General features: G+C 34.0%; 1 long non-coding RNA gene across 1 annotated transcript in view; it reads right to left on the reverse strand.

Moving 5' to 3' along the window:
* LOC118687765 (uncharacterized) overlaps positions 1 to 13,999 on the reverse strand; it is a 56,485-nt gene extending 42,486 nt beyond the window's left edge. Inside the window, exon 1 of the long non-coding RNA XR_004980387.1 lies at positions 13,954 to 13,999. This is a non-coding gene — a long non-coding RNA (uncharacterized LOC118687765). The remainder of the gene's footprint in view (positions 1 to 13,953) is intronic.
* Positions 14,000 to 23,027: the final 9,028 nt, after the last annotated feature.

Below are 23,027 nucleotides of genomic sequence, written 5' to 3' on the forward strand. Positions count from 1 at the left end.
CTGGCATTAGTACAATCAAGATATTTGTAACAAGCCTTATTTCCTTTTATTGGTGAGATTACTGCTCTTGTAGGAAGGTTGTATGTGTATCACATACTTTTTTCAAAAAGTCTTTAGTATAGTCTTGTATAACATTCTCATATGCAAAACAACAAAAAATGGTGAAGATGAAATCATGTGTGACTGAGTCCCCAGATGAACAAAAAGGAGAGGATATTAAAAGGAGGTCTATTTGTGGAATATGGGGTTATATTTGTTAAAGTTATAATGCCTCTGGGTTTTGGGTCTTAGAATCTAGGAAATGGACCAGATAAATAACAAATCATACTTGTGATACCTGACGAGTAAGGGTAGCATGTTCTTCTGGAATGGATCATGTTCTGAATAGAATCATGGAATCACTAAGATCAGAAAAAAACCTACAAAGTCATGGAGTCCAACCTTTGAATGAGCACCAGCCTGTCAACTAGACCATAGCACTAGATGCCACATTGTTGTTTCTTGAAGAAAAGTTTTGTTTGCCCCCTTCCTTACTTCATCAAGGACTGAAAATGCTATAATTTCATGGTTGCTATGTCCAAGACAGCCTCCGACCACCACGTCTCCCACCAGCACTTTTAAATTCATAAGCAGCAGGTCCAATGGGATTCCACCACTGGTAGGTTCACTTGACAACTGTGTCAGGAAGTTACCTTTTACACCCTCCAGGAGCCTCCTACAGTGTGTTGGGCTTGCAGCAGACATTCAGCAAGTTAAAGTCTCTGACAAGAATAAGCAATCTTAAACATTAGCCAGCCACTGAAGTATAGAATACTTCACCTGCCTCTTCATGCTGGTTGGATGCTCTATATCAGACTCCCTCCAGGATATCTGCCTTGTTAGCCTTCCCCCAGGTTCCTACCCATAAGCACTCAACCTTCTCATCACAGTCCTTGACCACTGTACAGCTGAAATACTCTCTAACAAATCAGGAATATTTTTCATTTGAGAAAATACCTTGGCTTTGGAAAATTAAAATTGCTATGAATTCAGGCAGAAAAATGTGAATTTTGAAAGAGGTTGACATAAAAAAATAAGACTATATCCAAAATGAGATAATATATATTTGGGGAATAGGTCATTCTACTTAATGTGGGTAGGTCTCAGCTATAATTTTTTGGGTTGCTACATTTTCAAAACTCATCATAGTGAAGGAAGTCAAAAGGAGAACAAGAGAGGGGAAGATGTTTGGAAAGCATTAACAATAAGGCAACCAAATCCAAATTTATAATATAATGTTTATAAATAATGAAAATATAATGTTTATAGTAATTGAAAATCTATGGTAAGATTTAGTTGCTTAAATATTAATGTCTAGAGCCAATTAAAGCAGTCCACATGTCCTCCTTAGCTTCCAGTAGCTCTCTTATAAGAACATCTATTTTCTGTAGTGTCATATCTGTTAACTTCATAAGAAAATCCTAAATGCTTTAGAGGATCTGAGATGACACAGCTGTTCATAATTTGGACACCTGAGTGTCTCTCCAGTTCAAAAAATTACATGAAAAATACAAAGTTTTGAAGTAGTTTACAACCACAAAGACTTTTATGACAAAGACAGAAAATATAAAACTTTGACAACAGCTTAGAATCAGTACTTCTGAACTCTATTTAACAGAGGTTTGTTTGTCAGTTTGGTTTTTTGGCTTTTCCTTTTTTTGTCTGAGTATTTTTTCTCTTTTCTTTTTCTAAAGATGCCTTTCTGCAAAAATCTTTGAGTCATCCAAATACTCTTTAGTGGTCCAGGTGCTCTTAATCTTGCCCAGAACAGAGCAACAAATTCAGTGATATATTGCAAATTTTCTATATATTTTAGTCTGTGATTTCCATTTGTAAATTAATCTCATATAACTGACTGATTAAATTAAAGTTTAATATTTACTGCTGAGCTTTCAGCGTTCTGACTTTAAAATTGGTGTAAAATATTTTCTCCAAAAATTTCTTCTAAAACTAAGTATGAAATAGCATGGCGTACACACCTGACAAGCACAACAAGTAGTTTAAATGCTACTCTGCTGAGAAAAAACAATGTCCTGTTTTAAAATATGTACTTCTGATTGTTTAGCAAGAATAGAATTTAAGCTGTAAGCTTTAAGTCTAAGATGTCTTACATATATGTCCAATTATGCTGAGAATGGAAGGGAATCAGGTTTTCCATAAATAAATGCATTTAAAGACAAGAATACAAAACTGGAGGAGGGTGGGGGGCTGGGAGGCAGAACAGAATAAATGGACTTCAGGTAGTCATTCTTTTCCCAGTGCTTTTCGTGATTCTTATCAGGAAGCATAGCCCCAAATCTTGCTGCAACAGGTTTTGTTCAAATGATAATATTGTCTTCATTTCAAATTAATGGCATCTGGGTGCAATAATTCTTCTGGTAAGTTTTCCTGAAATGTCTTTTGTAGCTTTCCTTTTCACTTGTAACATAAACTGTGGTATAGAGAATGTGAGTTTGTTCACGTTTTTGTACAATAAGATAAAATTAATTTTGGATTTCAATAATTTCAGAGAATGTGATACTGCCCTAGCTGTGGAAAGATCTAAGTTAAATTGAGCCAGGAGTTCAGGGGAAAACCAGATTGAAATGCTTCTATCTTTTGCTTGGTAGCAGTGAATATAGTTTGCATTAACTTTAGGTTAGGGAATGCTGGAATAAATCTGCCTGCAGCCTTCCACCAAATTTAGTGAAACATTGATTGAATTGACTGTCAGGGTTTTTTTCTTACTGACTTTATTATGAAGAGTTATCCCACAATATAGCGGAAAATGCTGTCATTGATGTGTATTGCACATGTAATAGTTCTGGGAAATTGTCTTGTTAATATATTAAATTACTATGAGAACATGCAGAAAGCATTTGTGCATGCTGTGGGGAACATGGTTCTGATTCCCATCTCAACAAACTAGAGGAGAGGTTTTTCCCAGCAAGCAGACTTTTACAGAGAAGAGTCCAAATACTTTGTAGAGAGTGACTTTGGAATACAGAGAAAACCAATGTTGAACTTGCTTGCACTTTTTTATAGTTATTTGTTTTGGATACTAGAATCATCTAGGACTTATACAGTACAATAAGAGTTGTATAAAACAAGGATCCTACCTGGAGAAGAAAGATTCCTAGAAACTTGTCTTCAACCATCCTCTTGACTTCACAACTATATTTGTCCTCAGAAACAAAATTTCCAATATTAGGCACCAAAAAAGCTGACTGTAACTGAGTAGCACACACAAATGTGTCATTACTTATAAACATGTAAATTACTGGCACCAAATTAAAAAATCACCACACACCAGAATAAGATAATGTAAAAAATGTGCTGAACTTCTCTTAGCGGTGATGAGGCTTTCACCTAAATTTCTCAAAAAAAAAAAATCCTGTTACCTTTACCTCTCAGTGTTTGTTCTCAATAAAAAACTAAACTAAAAAAAAACAAAATAAAACAAAACAGGCTTTAAAAGACTGGGATGGAAAACAAAACAACATCATCAGATTTCAAAATCATAAATTCTAGAGATAATAATTTCATGGATCATAGTAATTCATCTCATCTTTAATTCATCTCAATCTCATGAGATTCATCTCATCTCCTTTAACAGAATTTTGCTATCAACCATTTTCTTTCTCCCAGTCTGACTAGTGTACCTTGTAACAGCCACAGCATTTATTCTAAAACTTGTACATAGATTTGAAGATTGTTTCTTCTTTTTCTCATGGCAGAAGAGCTTATGGATCCAAAAGCTTCCCTCTTTTCTCAAGCTTTACCAATTGATCTGAATAAAGATACTATATCTTCCTACAAGCTTTACCTAATTTGTATCCTTACACTGTCACAGCTGCAATCAATACAATCGACTTAACACCTAAGTTATGGTAACATTAAGTGAGTGATCATAATGTCTTTTTAATGCATTTAGCTAAAGTTTAACCACTTTTTGTTTTTCTCATTATATCTGTCTCCACTAGTTCTAAGACACCCATTCCTCTTATATTAACGATTGTAGTCATTCTTTTTGATAATCTTCCCCACACCCTTCTCAGATGAAGAAACCCACTAGTTTTTTATGAGTTTAGATCAATGATAGATGTGTCAAGTATTTTCTCAAGTTTACCTAAAATGCCTCTGGACAAAAGCACAGTGCAAGGCTCTTAAAGCTTGACTGTTCTTCTAACCTGCAGAAATATCCTTTTGCTCACTTGAAAATGCGGATAGAGACCAAAAAAAAAAATCAATCTTATGTTCAACAAATGTTTTTCTAGTATAGTCAATATTCTAACTCAGACCTACAGTTTATTTTAAATTCTATCTAGATCACACTTTAGGTTAAAATAAGGTGATACAATTATACTGCAGGAATTCCTTGGGGATACCTGGCCATAATTTTTCTAGTATGGTACCTAGTCTATTTTCCAAGTAGGAGAATTACATCAAGGATTTAGTTTTGCTCACAGAACTTCAGTTGCTTTGCTTGACTTTGGGCCAAATCTGGGAAGCAAGACATATGCAAATGGTTCAACTTTGCTCTTATATACAAATGTTCCTTGCAGTTCACATTTCTCAAATGTGAACTGCAAAAATTGAAAATCTTTTGCAATTTAAAACCACATCAAAGAGATTTTGTTTTTTGAATATATATGAACGGCATTCATCTATGAGGAGTCTACCAATTAAATCACAGTAAGAGATAAAAACTGGAAAACTAATGAATTTAGTTAAATAAAGTAAAAATTAAAATAAAGTAAAAATTTGCAAGTTGCAGATCTCAAGTTTCAAGCCATGTTTCTGCAGAGGGTGTGCATCAGAAATAGCAACTACTCCAGAATTAAAAATTCTTTAATAGGATTAGCATGCTAAGTCTATTTTTCTCAAACCCCTCAGTCTAGGCTCCTTATTGGTTCATAAATCTTGATGAGCCTTGTAAATGCTCTCATATTTTCTTTAACTGTGACTACACTGACAGCAAAATTATCCATTCTGACCAGAAGATGATTACAAAACAGTGTAAGGATGATGCAGAGAAGTAAAAAATAAAAGTAAGTATCTGTAGGACTTATCTATATGCACTATACAGCTCTGCAGTTTACAACAGCCCTATGAAAGTATCAGTGTAATATAATAATTAACAGAAAAAGCCCATTCATGACTTAAGTACATAGAAGCTCTGAATCTGATTTTTTCAGTCGTGTTTTAGTCAGCTAATGAAATAAAGATGAAGTTTTTTATTTATTTCTTAGCTCAAGCCATAACATTTCCTGAGTTTTTCAACTAAAGGAGAAATAATACAAATCTGAATGGTTGAGTGACTTTTTTAAAATACCTTACATTACCTAGCACTTTTTGGTTTGATTTTTTTTGCAATTCAATGGTTGTTGCTTTTCATCAGACTAATAAGGATACTATAAATAGTTTGAAAACAGCATACATTAAATAATGTTGCTGAAAGATGCAAGTCTTATAAATAATACAGAAAATTCACAAAAATTGATTGATAGCCCTTGCTTTCCTCCTTCCATGTCTCAGAACCCACTGCTGCAAACCTCTGAGCAACTCATTACCATGTTCCTAAACAGAAGCAAAGTAACTAATAGCATGTGTTTTTTCTGCTTCAATATTCCTGAAATACAAAGTTATCCAATGACTGCTACTCAGAGAAATTCTTCTCCTTAAAAAGAATAGCTTAATAGGTTGATATACTGGTCTTAGTAGTTAGGATTTCCGTCTGAAACTTGAAACTGCTTTCAGTAAAATTCTAACTTCTTTATTCCAGATGGTCAGTTATAGAACTTAATTTACAAAAACAGTTTGATTGCCATGTTAATTAAGATTAGGAAGTACTCTTTAAATGGAGATGTTGTTCTGGTTTTCTCCCCATCTTATAGTTTTGAGCCCTATAGTGATTAAAAAAAAAAGAAAGAAAAAAAATTAAGTCATTAAAATTGTTTCCATTGCAATCAATCAGTGAGATTTTGAACCAGGGCCATTTATGCAAATGATAAAAAACTGAGTGAGCCATTTGCAATGCATAATTTAGCTAAAAATGTTAACCTCTCCTTCTGTTCAAGGCTTATCCACAAGCAGATCACACACTCCTTGAATTTATTTCTATTTAGACATGCTTTCTGGGAAGAAAAAAGAAATTAATCTGGTTGTTTTATAATCACCAATATTCATGAGTATTTGGCAACATTTATTTATAGTTGTGTCTGGTAGTAAGTACAGATTTATTTATTATTTGTATTTCCAATTCAAATCATGGGGTTAAAAATATTTGTGTCTAAAATTCCGTAGCATTTTCTTTAAAGAGAAAGTAGGACCTCTTTGTCTTATTCTTAATATTCTTAGTATTTTCAGAACCAGTTCCAAATAGTTGCTCTGTCTGATACCCTAAAGAGCTTTCAGAAAGGGGATTTTTCAAACTGCCTGCACTTTAAGCCTTCTTATTTTCACAACATATGATCCTATGAACATGTGATCTAACTCTATTTAAAATGTTATATCTGGCTTGCCTTTGTGAGAGGTCACACAGAGAGAATTGCAAACTCATGTCTCTATATGGGTGCTTTGCAGACAGAGGAGAACTTGCTGACCATGCCCAGACCCTACTGGGAGCCCTGTGACCATGTAAGCACGTTGTAAATATTAATGTCACAAAGCCCTTCTCTCAGCATTGATTTCTAACAGGCAGCACAGTGGTGCATCCTCCTGCTGTTGGGTTTGTAAGTCTTGGTGAGTTTACATCTGGTCATGACATGAAGAAAGTGTAACACATCTGCAAAAAAGGCACCACTTACACTTTCTAGAAGCCCAGTTGCTAATAGAACAGACTATGTGGATTGAGTAACAAGAAATGGGAGCACCATTTTCATAGTTTTCTTCTATAAATGCAGGAAACAGGAAGTGCAACCCAGCAGGTATTATATTGTCTTATTAGAAGAGTACTACTTCCCTATCATAATGACAACTGCAGAAAATTAAAAAGAAACAACCATTCTTAGTCAATTATAAACATATTCTGCCATGGAATGTTTGTAATTAGCTGATATTATGATTTAGAATAAGCAATGTCTTAAATTTAGGAGAATTCTACTGCAAGAAAGAAATGTAGATATTCTAATGTTTATTGGAATGAAAATTGTACTGCTAATACAGCAAACGGTTTATAAAAGAAATAGAAAAACAAAATAATAGAAACACCAATTACAGCTAGAAAATGACGTTGATTTTTCTTAACAGAATTAACTAAGTACCATAAAACATGGATTGGCTGTTACCCACAAGCAATAAAATATTGTCATAAAAAGATTAAAATATAAAAAATACCCGTACATGGTAAACACCAATTTTAGATTTAGTTCCTGTAAGGGAGAAATGTTTCCACTGCAGTTAATTCAGCATTCCCATTCCCTGAATGTTATTCTCTTGGGTTCCAGTCTATATCACACCAACAGGGCTTAACTTAGTATATGAATATGCTAAAATCAAAAAGATCCCAATTTAAGCATATTTTATTCTTGTTACACTAAGCCCTTTGGATTTATTGTATTCCACTGAAATATTTTATATCTCCAAACTGTCTTCTATATTCATCCTGAATGGAGTTAGACAAACAAGAGTCATTACCAAATTGCTTAATTTGCCACAGGTACACGTTCTCTTGCGGTCTAAGGCAGGAACAGGAGAGTTTCTTAGCAAATATCACATCCCCTTAATTATCAGAGGATTAAAGCAAAAGTTTTGTTGGTTTTGTGTCACCTTTGTTCCTGAACTACAACATATTCTAATAGAATATGCCACAAAGTATAAAGATTTTAGTCTTCATTTTTGGTTTTCTCATAGTTTTATATACTATATCTGGCATTTTCTTTAATATATATATTTTGTATTTATTCAGCTTTCCTTCCCATAAGAAATAATTTCCATCCCTTGGGAAGGAACTGAGAATAATTTCCAGGCACTGGGAATCTAAAGGATTTTCATCTGGTAAACCATAGCCATGCATTCCCTTTTAATGTTTGTGTGAACTGTCAGACAAACAGGTTTACCCCTGTAAGAAAACATGTATTATCAGTTGCCTCTTATGGATGCAGAATGAAGACTGAACAGGAATAAGAAGAAATGGGGGAGAGAAAGGGTGTCCTGTCCACAGTGACATTTCAGGAAAAAAAGGACCTCCTTATGACCCGAGGACTGATCGTTAATGAATTTGGATTTTTATATTAAAGCAAATGTAAAAGATTACTTCTACTGTGGATAGGAAACTGAACAAATTAATTCAGTTCCTGTAGTGAGACTTATAAGAATTGAATGCATCCTGTCTTAATGTAATGATTTGATTACCAAATGTATTACTTGGATCACCTAAGATTTAATTCACCGCCACATCTGAGCTTCATTCCCTAATTACAATATATAATTTTTTGGCATTGCTAATTGATACTGGTTAGAATTTTTGGCAATGGCCTTGATTTTTTTTTGTTTGCTTGTTTTATAGTTCTTTATAAAATTGACAAAGATATATATAAAAGCAGATTAAATGAGAGATTAGTAACTTGCACTGACTGTCCTAAAAACTTCCTGAAGTACATAATTTTGCCTCATCAAGTAATTGATTCTTTCTCTAAAAATGATAAACAGATTTCCCAGCGGAAAGATGAGAGGCAAAGAGGTGCCCTTTCTTTCCCAGGAGTGAAGAGAATGCAAGGGTTTTGCCAGGCCATCTCTGACTCAAGGCTGCAAGTTTCCTCCTACCCATTATATGGTATCACTTCCACTTCCTGTTAGACTAGTGGATTTTTAAATAAGAATGCCCTATGTGTATATGAACTTCAGCACGCTGGTCATAAAGGATATGAAAGCAAAGAACTCAGTTCTCACAAACAGAAAAGTCATGATTTTAAACAGCTGTAACTCATAAACACAGCAACACTTTGAATATAGTAGAAACAATCTATAAAACCTTGTATATAAATAAAACAATTTGTAAATTATTTGCCTGCTGCGACTTGCATGAAGATTGTGTGAAATGGAGAAACTCAATTATTCAAGCTTTCTACTTTGTTAGAATAAGTTGTCAATATTCAAATAACATGAAAGTTTGCTTTTGGGCTTTTTGAGAAGTTCTCATTTTTGCAGTAAAATTTTGTATGGTAGTAAAAAAATGTCAGAGTTAAAAACACAGTAAGAAGCTTCAGGCTTGATTTGTCATTTTATTCTTTTGTGCAGAGATTGAATGTAAGGGTCCATACTTTTAGTCAGTGATGTCAACAAAACTGACATATAAATGAACAACTTACACCTGAGGTTTTTTGTGCATTTGACAAGATATAATGGAATTGTTTGCAAAGTTTTATTGAAGTTCCTGCTTCCATTTATCTTTGTTAGCATAGCTACAGAAATCTGCTTTATAATATTTCTGTATAAATTAAACTAACTATAACAGAATTAGACAAGGAGAGGAAAAGAAAATAGCATATTTTATACTCAAGTAAAAATGGTTTGTCATAAAATATTTGTGGATTATTACTTTGATTTTTGTAACAATTAGATTTGGTTTATTTAACACTGCCTGAAACAGTGCCTAAAACTTGCAAGAACCTCTGATCAAGGATGTTGAATAATGTGCTTTCTTTCTTTTATCAAGAGGGGAATTTCCAAGCATTAGTCAACTTTAACCCAAATGCTTCTTCATAACTACTGGCAGGATAGATTAGTATTCCTAAATGTTGTTTTTTTTTTGCTTTTGTTATATGATGCATGATCAAAAACTGAAGAAAATTTTAAACTGTTTGCTTAATGAGCCACTAAATTCTTACAAGATGCTAAGCACTAATTCTCAGTCCACTGCAACGTTAGCTTGTGCATAAAGGTAAACACATGATAGGCCTCCAAAGTCAATTAAAATAGAATACTTCCATCCATATTTTCCCTCCAAATAAGCTAACTGAAAATTATGAAAATTATCAGGACTGAAAGTCCTACCAGAAATTCAATTATATTTTCATATCTATATTTTATATCAACTTTTATAGGACCCCAAAAGTTCCTGTGACCTTGCAGCTTCAAAAATACCATAAAACAGGAAATTCACGATAATAATGATTTTACTGTGTAAGTACAGCAAAAATAGCCAGAAGAAAAAGATCTTGGAGAATTATGAAAGTTTTCTAAGAAGTAGGAAACTAATTGTTCCTGTTCACTTGAAGTCTAACGACAAGAATATTTATGTAGCTGCCTTTCAAAATGACACAAACAAAATGATACAGTAAAACAGAATATCCAAAATGTGCCAGTACATATTAAATGATAAGTTTCTAATGACTCTAGAAGGTTAAGACAACTATAGGTGAAAAATACATTGCAGAAGTGAATTGAACATTCTTTTAAAGAGTGAACAGCCTCAATTACTTAACATTTCATACCTCATTACTGACTGCTGTCTATTGGCCTATACCGCCTTCTCCCCATTTTTAAACCGCTTAATGCCTGAAGAAAATTACTCATGCCTTGACTCCAGAAATTAGACTAAAACATTTAATTAACTGAAATTGGCTTAAAATTCATTTAATATCTGTTTCACTCTTTTTGTGAAAATTGACTTCTTTACCCTTATTTGAAAATCATGCAATAGTGTGCGATACTCATCACTAGACCCTATAGTGTGGATACGACCTTACCTAAATGTCAGGAAAGCCAAAATAAGATGGGCAAAACATAATCAATATTACAGAAAGAAACCACAACATTTTTTCAAGATGAATGTTTTAATGATTCACTTTGCCCTGCTAGTGTCAAACGAGATAAAAAATACCTATGTTAAAGAAAATCAAAATGTATATTGTCTAAGCCAAAGAGTTTTAAAGTTCTACTAAAAATATTAGCTAAACATACTTGATTGTTTTGTAATACAGAACACCAAATTGTAATTCCTAAATAAATGGCTTTAATTTTCAAGCCATTTATTATTTCCCTTAGATTAAGTCTGCCTGTTGATGTTAATAGAATGTGCTAAATCCTATCATGAAAATAAAGCAAAAAATTCAGGAAATGCTCATAAACACAAAACCACAGCAAAAAGGGTATTAAAAATATTTCATAATTTCTCCACAGTCATTCTAGTCCTGCAGTCTGTTTTGGCTACATCACTGATAGTAAAAAGAAGTATTTTCAGAATATAAGCACAGATCTTTATCCCTTTATCTTTCTTTAAATATATCAGAAGGAAAAAATACATTTTTTTCTCCTTCCTGTGATTTCCACAATAGTTACTGTTTTAAAAAATGGGTCAGAATGAATTCATCACTGGAAAAACTTTTGGTAACAGTACTAAAAATTCCCTGTGCTTGCTCTCCCTTACTGTTGGTACAGACCTGTCAGGTGTTGAAACAATCCTGGTTACTGGAAACTCAGTTCCTTTGTAGCCAAAGGGAATTTTTCCACAAGCTTTCACAAGGCCAAAATTCCACCTTATAAATTAAATCAAACATTTATCAAATCCTTTAGAAATTTCAACTGATTCTCATGCTTTTGGGATCCTGAAAATGCCAGAATGTGCACAGCAGGAATTCAACTCTATTAGAAAGAACTTGAATCTGTTTACTTTTACAAAATGCCAGACATATATGAATTCCCTTTTAGGTATCTGCTTCTTCTGATTGCTATTGTCTCCTGTTGTGTTATGCTTTTCTTCAGAACACACTTGCTAGTGAATAACTTTAGTATTTGAATATCAGCTTGACGTGAGCTTTATATTTCAAGACACATTTTCTATAAAATTTATAAGTGTGTTCATCAAGACAGCAGTGTTCCATTGCAGGGGATAACTCATTATTATGTGCACAAATAATGTATAAAAGATTTATCTGAGGGTTGATACATCCAATTGGGAGTCTGGAGAAACCAAATTTCTCCTGCGGTGAGACACAGAGCAATGCAACTTAGACACTGTTTGCAATCTGAAATGGGTTGCTGTGCTGGTTGTCCACCCAGCTTGTCTAAATTTTTTGAGTGATTGTACTCCTATGGGTGCATTTCCTACAGTCACACATGCTGCAGAGGCAGGAAAAAGAAAGGAAAAATAAATGCTTCAGATTTGTTACAGTGATAAGCCAGATACTTTAGATTAGTACACTTTCTAATGCCACTTTTCACCCACTTACTACTCTATTTCAGACTGCAGCAATGGCTATGCTAACTAGTCCTTCTCCTCAAAGTTTGTTCACAATCATGAGCAGATATGAAAATTATTTAAAATTGTTTTCAGATTCCTCTGTGTCTGTATCAAATGATTCCTAACACATGCTAGATGTGTATTTCCTCTTCAAATACTTCTATTCAATAAAATGCAATGTAATATAAAGCAGGATTTTTTAAACTGTATTTGTTATTGACATCAAAATTATACTTCTAAAGATTATACCCATTATCTAGGCCATGCATCATTGTTAAAACTATAACTTATGTTTCAGCTCTGTGCAAATTGTCTATTATGCAAGTTGTATCTTACAACACAATAATTCTTTGTACTTAAAGATCACTTAGAAAGTTCCTTGTTAATTTATACATAATTAGACTTTTGCTTTTAAGTGCAATGCTTGTTAATAAATTAAATATAGGTTTTAATAGGTTAATTGTTCAAAGTTAAATTTCATCTTTAGGAAAATTGTCTCTGTGGCAATTGGTATCACTAGTAACAAACCAAAAAGCTACTTTGAGCAGTTTTCATCTGAAGAAAGGTTCATGTTTCTGAAGCTATTACTCTCAGATTTATTTAAAATATAGGCCACTGAATTTATATATATATATATAAATTTATAATTTATTTTTTTAACAAACTGCTACTTAAAGCTTTTTCTTCCCATTACCAAGAGCAATACTGAATCTTTTGCTTTCATTGTTGTTATTTTTATAGCATTTTAGCTGACCAATCAAATTACAGCATAACACCACCCTCAACTTTGGCAATCCAGTAGGGAATCTAGTCTGACTGAGTAGAGATTTAGCCTCTGAACCCTGTGATTCCCATTATCTTATTTTCATTGGCATTAGGCAAAAGGTACCTCTCAGTAAAACTAATTCAAGCAATTAAGAATTGAATATTTGCCAGTATTCTATTGCAGTTTACATTCTCTGATACAAATCATTGTGCTAGACATATTACTTTCATCTTCTCCAAAACCTTTGGCAAGATTATCATCACCTTTATTGATACCAAAAGCTAAATTTTAGCTTTTTTTAATGAGGTGCATGAAAGACAATTTGCAGGATAACTTGTATTATTGTCTGAAGCACTAAAACTTCAACAAAAATTGAGTATTATATTTAACAGGGAAAATCCTATTTTAGCTCTCTTTTTCAGCACTTTACTCGGAGTTCTCATTAACCTTAACAGTGCCATCAGAAAATTCTTGATTGAATGAAATATTCTTCTAACAGAAAAGGCTAGATTTGGATATGATGAATCCCATGAGTAGTGTTAGCAGGTTCAAAAGGTCTGACAGAACTAATACATCAACAGATTCTATACAGCAGAGAGAGTGCCTGATTGGCATACAAAATACAGAGAGACCTTTGTCAACATTACATCCTCTCCCAACATCTTCCCTTACATTAACATTTTCTTGTCTCTCTCCAAAAATTTTCTCTCATTCCTGTCTCTATTAAGAGCCCTGCATAAACCCACTATAAATCCAGAATGTGTCAAAATTCTTGAGAAAAATTTTGTCCAAATTGGGCTTTGCTTTTGCATGCAGACAGCTGCAATGTCAAGCAGACACCTTGTGGGGACTGGGCTAGAACGTTTCCATAAATTTTCAATAAATTTTTCATAATTTTATGTGGACCAGTTTTTAGGGGATGAGGCACTTTTTGATTTTGTCTGCAATGTGAACTGAATTTCAGTTTAGTAGTTTGAATTGATACCTTAGGAGGATGAATTCAGGAGGCTGGATCAAAGCTGAAATTACTCTTATTTCCTGGAGAGGAAAAAGAAAGGATATCATTAAGAATTAAAATCCCTCATTTGGATGTCATAGAACATAGTTAAGAATTTATGTTTTGTGATGCCTCAGTAGAGAATTACATTATTTTTTATCAAGGTGCAGAGTTCAAACAGCTGACCATACTGAGGCATACTGTCTTAAAGACATATTTTCTAACCTGAAATTCCAAGGTTTTTTCCAGATAGATTTTAGGTGGTTAACAGACATATAGGGGTTATGGTCTGCATTGTCTCTTAAGTGACAATTTTTTTAAATCCCAGATAGTCAGAAGTATAACTCCACTGTAATTCCTACAGATAGTCTGTATCAGTCAAACTATTTTTTAAGATTGAAAAAATATTTCAAAGCAAACATCAGAAATAAAGATTCTTTTTCAAATGTGAATCATCCATATTCTTGTGAGAAGAGTCATGAAAAATAAAAAAGTTAACCTAATTATACTTGTCTCATAAATTACCAGTGAAGAAAAATCTTCCTGAGGGAAGAAAATATTTAAACATAGTTTTCAAGCTAGCTTTTATTTCTGTTTTTCTTCAATTCTCTACATCATGTCCTATTTATGATAATGGCACATAAAGCTAAACAAGGGCTATTTTCTACTGGTTTTCTGCCATAGCAACAGTGTAGCATCCATATCCCCTCTGATTAATTTGGTGTTTTGCAAATGTACATAAAGGAGTGCCACAATTTTGCCAAATATCAGTATACTGAGTATTAGGAATACTTCCCTTTTAAGTTATTTTTCATCCTGAATTTGTCTTCATTGACTGAATACTGAGCTGTTATACAACTGCACACAGTACAAGTCAAGATGCCAGAGACAGTGACTGTGACTGGTTTTAACCCAGCAGTAGGGGAAAACAGTGCAAGGATTATTACTGAAGTCCCTATTATACCTTCATTAAAAGAAATAACAAGGTTTAGGGCACTCAAACAGAGATAACAACTGAAAAATGTACAAGGTGTTTTATGAAGATTTTATTTTGAAACATTTTTCCCTGCTAACTTTGCCTACCATTCTATTGCAAAGATTTTAGTTGTGACCTCCTTTATTTTGTTAGAGATCAAAAATCACATACATTAATGTATTCAGGTGCAAAAAAGTTGTGACATTTAATTAGCTACAATTGGTTTAAAAATGGGATACAGAAATGAATGTGATAATGACTGTCATAAGCAAACTTTCCTTTTATACTTTAAATCACAGTTTTTCTGTTCTGTCCCCTCCTCTATAACTTTATTTGATTAAGTAGTTCTATTCTGATCTTACTAAAAATAACGAACAATTGAAATTTAGTCTGTGTTAGCATGAGGGGCTTTCAGTCTGCCCCAGGGCAAATTCTGCTCAGTGTCAAGGGCGTAAGTAAAGGCAGAGAATGAGCTCATTTCACGTTCCAGTTCCATGAAAAAATCAAAGTTGTTCAGTAGTTAATATCTTTTCTACCCAAGTATCCTATTAATTAAAGGACTGTGCTCTACTCTTTTCCTCCAGGACCCCAAACCTCATAAATTTTGGTTCTTTGGGTTCAAAGTGATCTCAAATTCATTTCTCCCTAATCGGTTAGCTCATTAAGCAACTTTAACCACCTTATGTAACAGCTTTTATGTTAAATAAATTATAATAAGGAATCAATAGTAAAGCAAGCCTGATCAAGAAGAGGATCAAAGCTTTATACACAGATTATTTCTGCACGTCCTTGGAGTGTGATCTCTATGAAATTAAGGGCAGATGCTTAATAGTCTACAAAGTAATTTTTAGAATTACAAGTACACAGATACATGACCAGTCTCATGTGCATATGGGCTTTCAAACAGCCACCAAAACTGGTAAAAACTCAAATATGTACAGGTAAAAACTCAAAATACTTCAAGTTACTTTAATATCTTTTGGATGTTCAAATTTGCAATTATTTTGTAAACAATAGCATAAACAAAACACTTCTAACCTTATTTTTCTTAAATAACTGTATTTTAAAATGTTGCATAATCTTTCATATAGTCATTCCTTCATCATTTACATTCTCTAACATGTGATTAAGTAATAAAAACTTTCTAATTTTCCAGCACTATATAAAACAAGGTTTCTTTTCTGGAAAATTGGCAATGTTTGTATTTGTTTTAATATTTAATGAATGGCACAAATGTGCTGATTCACTACTTCTTGTATGAAAACAGTGGGAAAAATACAGGAGGAAAAAAGTTAAGGTTTGTTTGTAGAAAAAATTTCACTCAGAACACAAACAATTCTTGGTGAAAGTTTTACTCTTCTCTGGAGTGCCACTTTCTAAAGTGTGTTGGGGGGTGCAGCTTTTATAATCTCAGTGATTTGCAGGTAGTATCTGCTTTGTGTACAAGTGGAAGGACAGTTTATTCTAGCTGCCAGTTCCACCCAACTTGTGGCCTACGAGTGAAGAAGGCAAGGTTTGGTTTGGTCTGGTGTGATTTTATTTGGCTTGGATTTTTAATCAGGTATCACCACTAATAATGTTTCTGTAACTGAAACTTGACTTCTAACTTGGTTGATGAAATGGGAGACAGAATAGAATAAACATCCTTTTCTTCCACAGTCTTCTTTACAGCAAATAAATCTACTAAAGCAACAGATTCGGAACGCTTAGGGGTAAGTATCTTCAGAGGGGAACTGACCCTAGAGGGCTGCAAGAAATGTTCAACCTTCACAGCTCCCAGTCTTAGTCACCCTTTCTTCCTTGCAGCGCCTGATATTATTTGTCTCTGTTCTCAAAATGAGAAAATAGCTCATGGGAATTGTTTATTTGCTGTACCCAAGTAATCAAGCTTCAGAAACAAATGAATACAGCAGAACAAGTGGTAAACCCGAGTCTCATCACCTGCTATTTTCAATCATCTGGTGGAGAAAGGGCACTTGCTGTTCAGGCTTTCTGGTATACACAGGGACTGGAGCTGGTATACACAGGGAACTGATACTCTGATTTCGTTCTGTTATAAAAACTTCCTTAATAATAGTTATAATTTTCATTTGGAGTGCAAGTGTTTTCCATTTTCAAATGTTTCAAACTGATTTTAATATGAATATGTTTAAATATTTTTATGTGGTTCAGAAATTGACAGTTTTAACTTTAGAATAAGAAGATTAAATGCTGTTCTCTTAACTGGGCACTGTGGCTAGCCATCACAATTTTTATAATCCTGCACCTTCTGTGTTTCCCTAAATTGTTGGTCCATTCTATAGTTACTGAAAGTTATGTTTAAAGATCTCTGGTGTTCAAAACCTCTCTCCAAAGACTGTTTTTTACTCACATATATACAGAAAGCTATTGCTGCATACATGATGCCAGGAAGTCAGGATAGAGATTTTTCAAATACCATTATAAAAATGCAACTGTTTCTAAGCGTCTAATCTAGCATGTCCAGGTCATTCTAAATTATCATCTACGCCATAATAATACTCAGCCCTGAGGCTGATCTGCAATCTTAATTAAAATGTTGTGAAGTCAGTTCAAAATAATGGATTAATTATCTGTGGTAGTGTCCCTAAATTTCAGAGAAAGAGACCCACTTCACAATTGGCATGGACTCAGCAGAAATACATTGATGGTTATCATGGCTGAGCTGACAGCTAAATAGGTTTTAGTGCTGCAGGAATCCAGTCAGGCCCATTTAGAGTTGCTCTAAATCCAATGCTTTTATTGTCTCTCTGAACTGCGTTTATGAAACTTCAGAGAGCAGGTGTCTTAAAAAGTTCTCAAACAATGTCACCTTGTACAGAAGACTCACATTGGAACTTAAGATTTTAGATGCTCTCAATATCTTTACAAAGCAAGCATGTATGCATTGTTATGGTTGGAGACTTTGAAAATTATTTTTGTTTCATTTCCTAAAGTTTTATTGTACTGAGTGAATCTGCGTAATAGCAGAAAAATAATGTCTAAATATGACACTTATTACTCTGCAAACATCAGTTTTCAGATCAACATCTAGAGAGAGAGAAATGGTTGATAGATACAAAACTGTCTTCTCACACATATAATTCTGCAAGAAACAAAAATTTCTGAGCTTCTGGTAATTAGAAATATAGGTCATAAGAATATTTCCCAAATACTGCCACCAGTATAATGTCTTGTGTACCAGTGTTTCTCCTCCCATATGTATAGCTTCTTTTTCCACTCAGCCTCAGTCTCAAAAGTTGTTGCACAACAAAAGTTTATACAGTTTATTAAGGGAAATAGAACACAATAACTGTCTTGATCTGAGTTTGACTAGCCTCCCCTTAAACAGATGGCAAACTCAAGTGGCATGTGAGACAGAACCTTCCTTTACAGAGTTGTCCTTCTCAATGCTTTACCCACCCATCACCCAGCGAGGAGTGCTGCATTGCTCTGCTGCGTTGCCTGAGCTCTCTCTCATGTTTCTAGTTCTAGGCCAGGAGAGGTTGGGCTCTCTCTTTCATCCAGACCATTCGGGTTAAAAGGCGCCCCACTGATCTACATTAGGAATCACATGCCCAGTCTTCATTTTACAATTTTCAGTTTCTTTGCTTGGTGACTTAATATTTTCATAAGGAACTATATTCTTTTATTTACTTCAAGCCTTCTATCATTTAATTATATTTTTGCTCTTATATGACAAAACCAGGACAGGAAATTTCTTTGTTTTATTTTTTCATATATGCTTATTTGATCATTTATTATTTCCTATACATACCTGGTTTCCATTTTTTCCTTTCAGAAAAAAAATTGCAGTTCTTTTACATTCCTATTAGTTATTTAATGCCCTTGAACATTCTTATTTTGTATGAATACCCTGTATTTCATCTTTATTTATTTTTACAGTAGTTAGAAAATTAATTTTGCATTTAACAAATTATTTACAAGTATTGGCCTCTTCTATATTCCCAATTTTAAAGTTTCTTCAATTTATTTAATACACTGAGCAGATTATTTTTCTGAAACTGCATAACTGATTTATTAATCATTAACATTTGGATATTTGTCATTAGAGTCCTTGTAGGACTGCCATCAAACACCTGAAAAGCAGATCTCCTGTGTGAATAGATAAAGTATGAATAGATCAAATACATTCTATGAATAATATTACAGCCAAATGGTAACTTTAAATAGAACAAACTATTCATAGATGGGGACATTTTGAAAATAAGGCTCTCTGACTTAAGTAATTTAAAAGTTTGTGAAAATTAAGATTTTTAAATTCTTAGATTGTAAAGAAGAATACAACTCTTCATCTCTTCTCATTCAATAGCTGTATAAATTCAATGTGAATGGTTTCAATGCAGAAGAACAGGAACACATTGAACACTACTTTCATAAGGGAAAAACCTTTAAAATTAGATGTTTATATTAAACTTCTTAATGTTTGTTGGATATCAAGAACAGAGGAAGGAAACTCAAAAAATTACCTGGTTATCTAAGCTATTTCCAGGGATTTTAGACAATCCCTGAAAAGCATTTAATATCTTTCAGGTTCAAAGTTCTACCTAAGTCCTTTAACCATCTTTAGAAATGTTACCCTTAAAAAATGGCCTGTTATGCAAAGACACATCTCCTTCTACTGAAACTGAGACAATGGGTGCAGGATTGTAATTTTAAGCAGTAATTTAAAAGATGGAATGTTAAACAATAATAACTCAACCAGCTTTAGCCACAAAATAACCTTTCCTGCCTCTTCTTTCCTTCTCCTTTTTTTTTCTTCAGCATTTCCCTATAAAACTGCAAGTCTCCTCAAAAAAAAAAAAAAAAATGAAATGGGGCAGTAGATGTTCAAAGGTATTATTAATGTTCCTGTCAGAGTAGTTTCTTGTCTGCTGGGAAATTGCTCATTTATGGTGAACCAGACCTCGACTATACATGGAGCATTATAAGTCAAAAAAAGTTCCCCTCTCAATAATAAAGAAAGAACTTTGAAATAATGCATTAAAAATGTCACTGAGGGCACTGTTGATGACTAATGAGTGACTTGAAAAGGATGAGTGCAATGTTTAGTCTTATAAGATTATTTATTGACTGTACTTTTACCTTTTATCTATTTTTTGATTAACCTTTGTTGAAATATAAGAATTACTCTGTGTCTGTCACCATGTTTATGAGGTTTTGGTGCTAGAGATTAATGGATGAAGATATACTACAAAAGATTTTTTCTCTTTTCTTATTATATTTTAAAGGGGAAATAAGTCAAACAGAAAACCCAACTAATTATATGAATAATAACTTGTGCTTAAAATGTACATTTTTATAATTGCCTTGGTTAAATGTTTAGGTTAATTTAAATTAGACAACAATCTCATATATTTAACAAAATAATTCATAACAAGCCCTTCACAGGAAATAAACAAATTAGGATAGTTAGAAATTGCATGAAGAATTGAATGGTAAAGCAAAACAAACCCACAACTTTGATCCTTCCTCTTGACAGAAATAAGAAAAGCCAGCTTCAAATTTTGCCGTGACATCCAGAGAATAAAACACATTTGATATCTCAGCAACAGGCACAAACTTGGCATTTCAGTGAGAACAAACGACACTGAGCAGGAATAGTATGATTATACCTTTATGGTGAGTAATGAAGCAGTCTCATGCTCATGAAGCGAAACTGGTGACAAAAGTGAGAAGAATGCAACTGGCAAGATCAGAGAGGCAGTGAGGGAGGATCTACACCTCACACACATTAGCTCAGTGTCATCCTGGCCTGCATCAGCAATAGTGTGGCCAGCACAGCTACAGAAGTGATTGTCCCCCTGCCAGCATCAGTCCCCCTGTACTCAGCACTGGTGAGGCCACACCTCTAATCCTGTGTCCAGTTCTGGGCCCCTCACTGCAGGAAAGACACTGAGGGGCTGGAGGGTGTCCAGAGAAGGTCAACAGAGCTGGGGAAGGGTCTGGAGCGCAAGTCATGAAGAACAGCTGAGGGAACGGAGGTTATTTGACCTGGAGAAAAGGAGGCTCAGGGGAGACCTCATTGCTCTCTACACCTGAAAGGAGGCTGTAGAGAAATGGGGGTTGGTCTCTTCTCCCAGGCTGCTGGTGACAGGACAAGAAGAAATACCTTCACATTGAGCCAGAGGAGATTTAGGCTGGATCTTGGGAAAAATATCTTCAATGAAGGGCTGTTCAGATATTGGAATAGCCTGCCTAGGGCAGTGATGTAATAACCATCCTGAAAGTATTGAAAAAGCATGCAGATATGGCACTTGAAAACATGATTTAGAGGTGAACATGGCAGTCTCAGGTTAACAGTTAGACTCAATGACTTAAGTGGTCATTTTCAACCTCAATGACTCAGTGACTCTATGTGGTTTAGAGGGAAAAAAAAAGAGCAGAAAATTAAAAGAAAAAAAGAGACATTTCAATGTTTTTGCAGAAGAAAATGTCTCTTGTAACTTATTAGACAAATCTGCTCATTGTGTATAGAATTCTAGTAGAAATCTAGTGAGTAAATTAAGACAGAAATTTTCATATCTAATGTGGAGATGAATAAAATCTCAGGTAAAATTATTTTAGTAATACAAAAGCATTTTACAAATCTGAGTCGGTAAAAAGTCAGAAAAAATGTGCTGTTTACTGTGAGATTATCCAACTTTTAGTATAGGATTCAGGCCCTTGAACTCTGTCCCACTTTTACTTTTTTTGTTTAGATTAGTATTTTTCACATGTCTAAAAGTACTGTCTCTCTGCTTCCAGAAACCAGGATTTTATACTTTACATTTTTCTCAATTATTTGGTTCTGAATGGCAGGTAGTTTCTTTCTTCTCTTCACTCTACATATGTCTCTTCCTCTTCAATTTCATCTCCTCTCCTCCCATCTCCTCTCCTGTCAATGTGTGGGCTTCTGCTCTTGCAAAATTGCAATAATTTGATTTATTCACTTCTGCGATGAAAGAGAATTTTTATGAAGAGTTACAGTGTCTCAACTGACACAGAATGGCTTTTTAGCTCTAGCAATTTGTTTGTGTGTTTAAGTCTTTGTATTTCTTTTTAAGCTTTTTTCAAATATTTTTAAAATCTAGTGAAGTTCATATGTTGTAATCTGTTTCTTATTGGAGGTATCAAACCACACACTTAAGTTTTTTCATCAGTAGTCTCATTGAAACTATCAGGACAGTTTACATACCTGAACTTCAACAAGAGGTTTATAAATCTTATTTCTGAGAGAGGTATCAATACCACATTACTTTTCAGTGTCTGAACTGCCACATTGCTCTCTGTCTGCCTCAGTTTCCATGCTTTCATCTTTCTTCCTCTCTCAGGGGACATCTACAAGTCTACACAGCTGTCATAACTACCACTAGATTTGTGCTAACTGATCTAAGATGAAGGATTTTCAGAGATAGAGCTGTGCTTATTCCATGCAAGAATATTAGTGTGGGAGAAAGGGGAGAAAAAAAGACTAACTCTGTAGGTTGCTCTTCAAGCATTTGTCAGGGATATGCAACACAGAGATTCATGGAGATTCTAGTCCCAGGAAATTTGAGATAAATATGTAAAAGTGATACAATTTTCAGTGGAATCACTGGGAAAAAACTCTCAAATTGCTCCAGCATATGTGGGTTTTGCATATACATAGGGAAATTAAATTCAAGTTCTGGCTCCAAATCTCCTTCATATGAACAAGTAACACTGCTCCTTGTGAGTGGTGCAGCTGGGGGTTGATCTTATTTTTCATGGATAAAGGAGATTACAAAAATGTCTTAATGTAATAAAATTAAAACCTTAAATAGATTGATCTTTGTAGCAGACAGGAAAGCACATACCTCTGCTTAGAACAGAGATTTAAGAACCTGTGTCATACTCTATTTTTTTTCGTTTTATACCCAGAACATCTGTGAGTCTTCGCACAGCCTCGTAGTTCTTACCATGAGATCTTCTGTGTGAGAAGTTTGGTTTGATGGATGTCCCCTCTAATTAGGTTATGCAGTGCTGATTTTACCCTGCCTTAATACTTTTTTAAGGAAATACTCCAATGAAATGTAGTTCAACACAGCCTAAGGTACTATACATCAAA

This window comes from Molothrus ater, chromosome 6, assembly GCF_012460135.2.
Source record: "Molothrus ater isolate BHLD 08-10-18 breed brown headed cowbird chromosome 6, BPBGC_Mater_1.1, whole genome shotgun sequence".
In the NCBI taxonomy this organism is placed as follows: Eukaryota; Metazoa; Chordata; class Aves; order Passeriformes; family Icteridae; genus Molothrus; species Molothrus ater.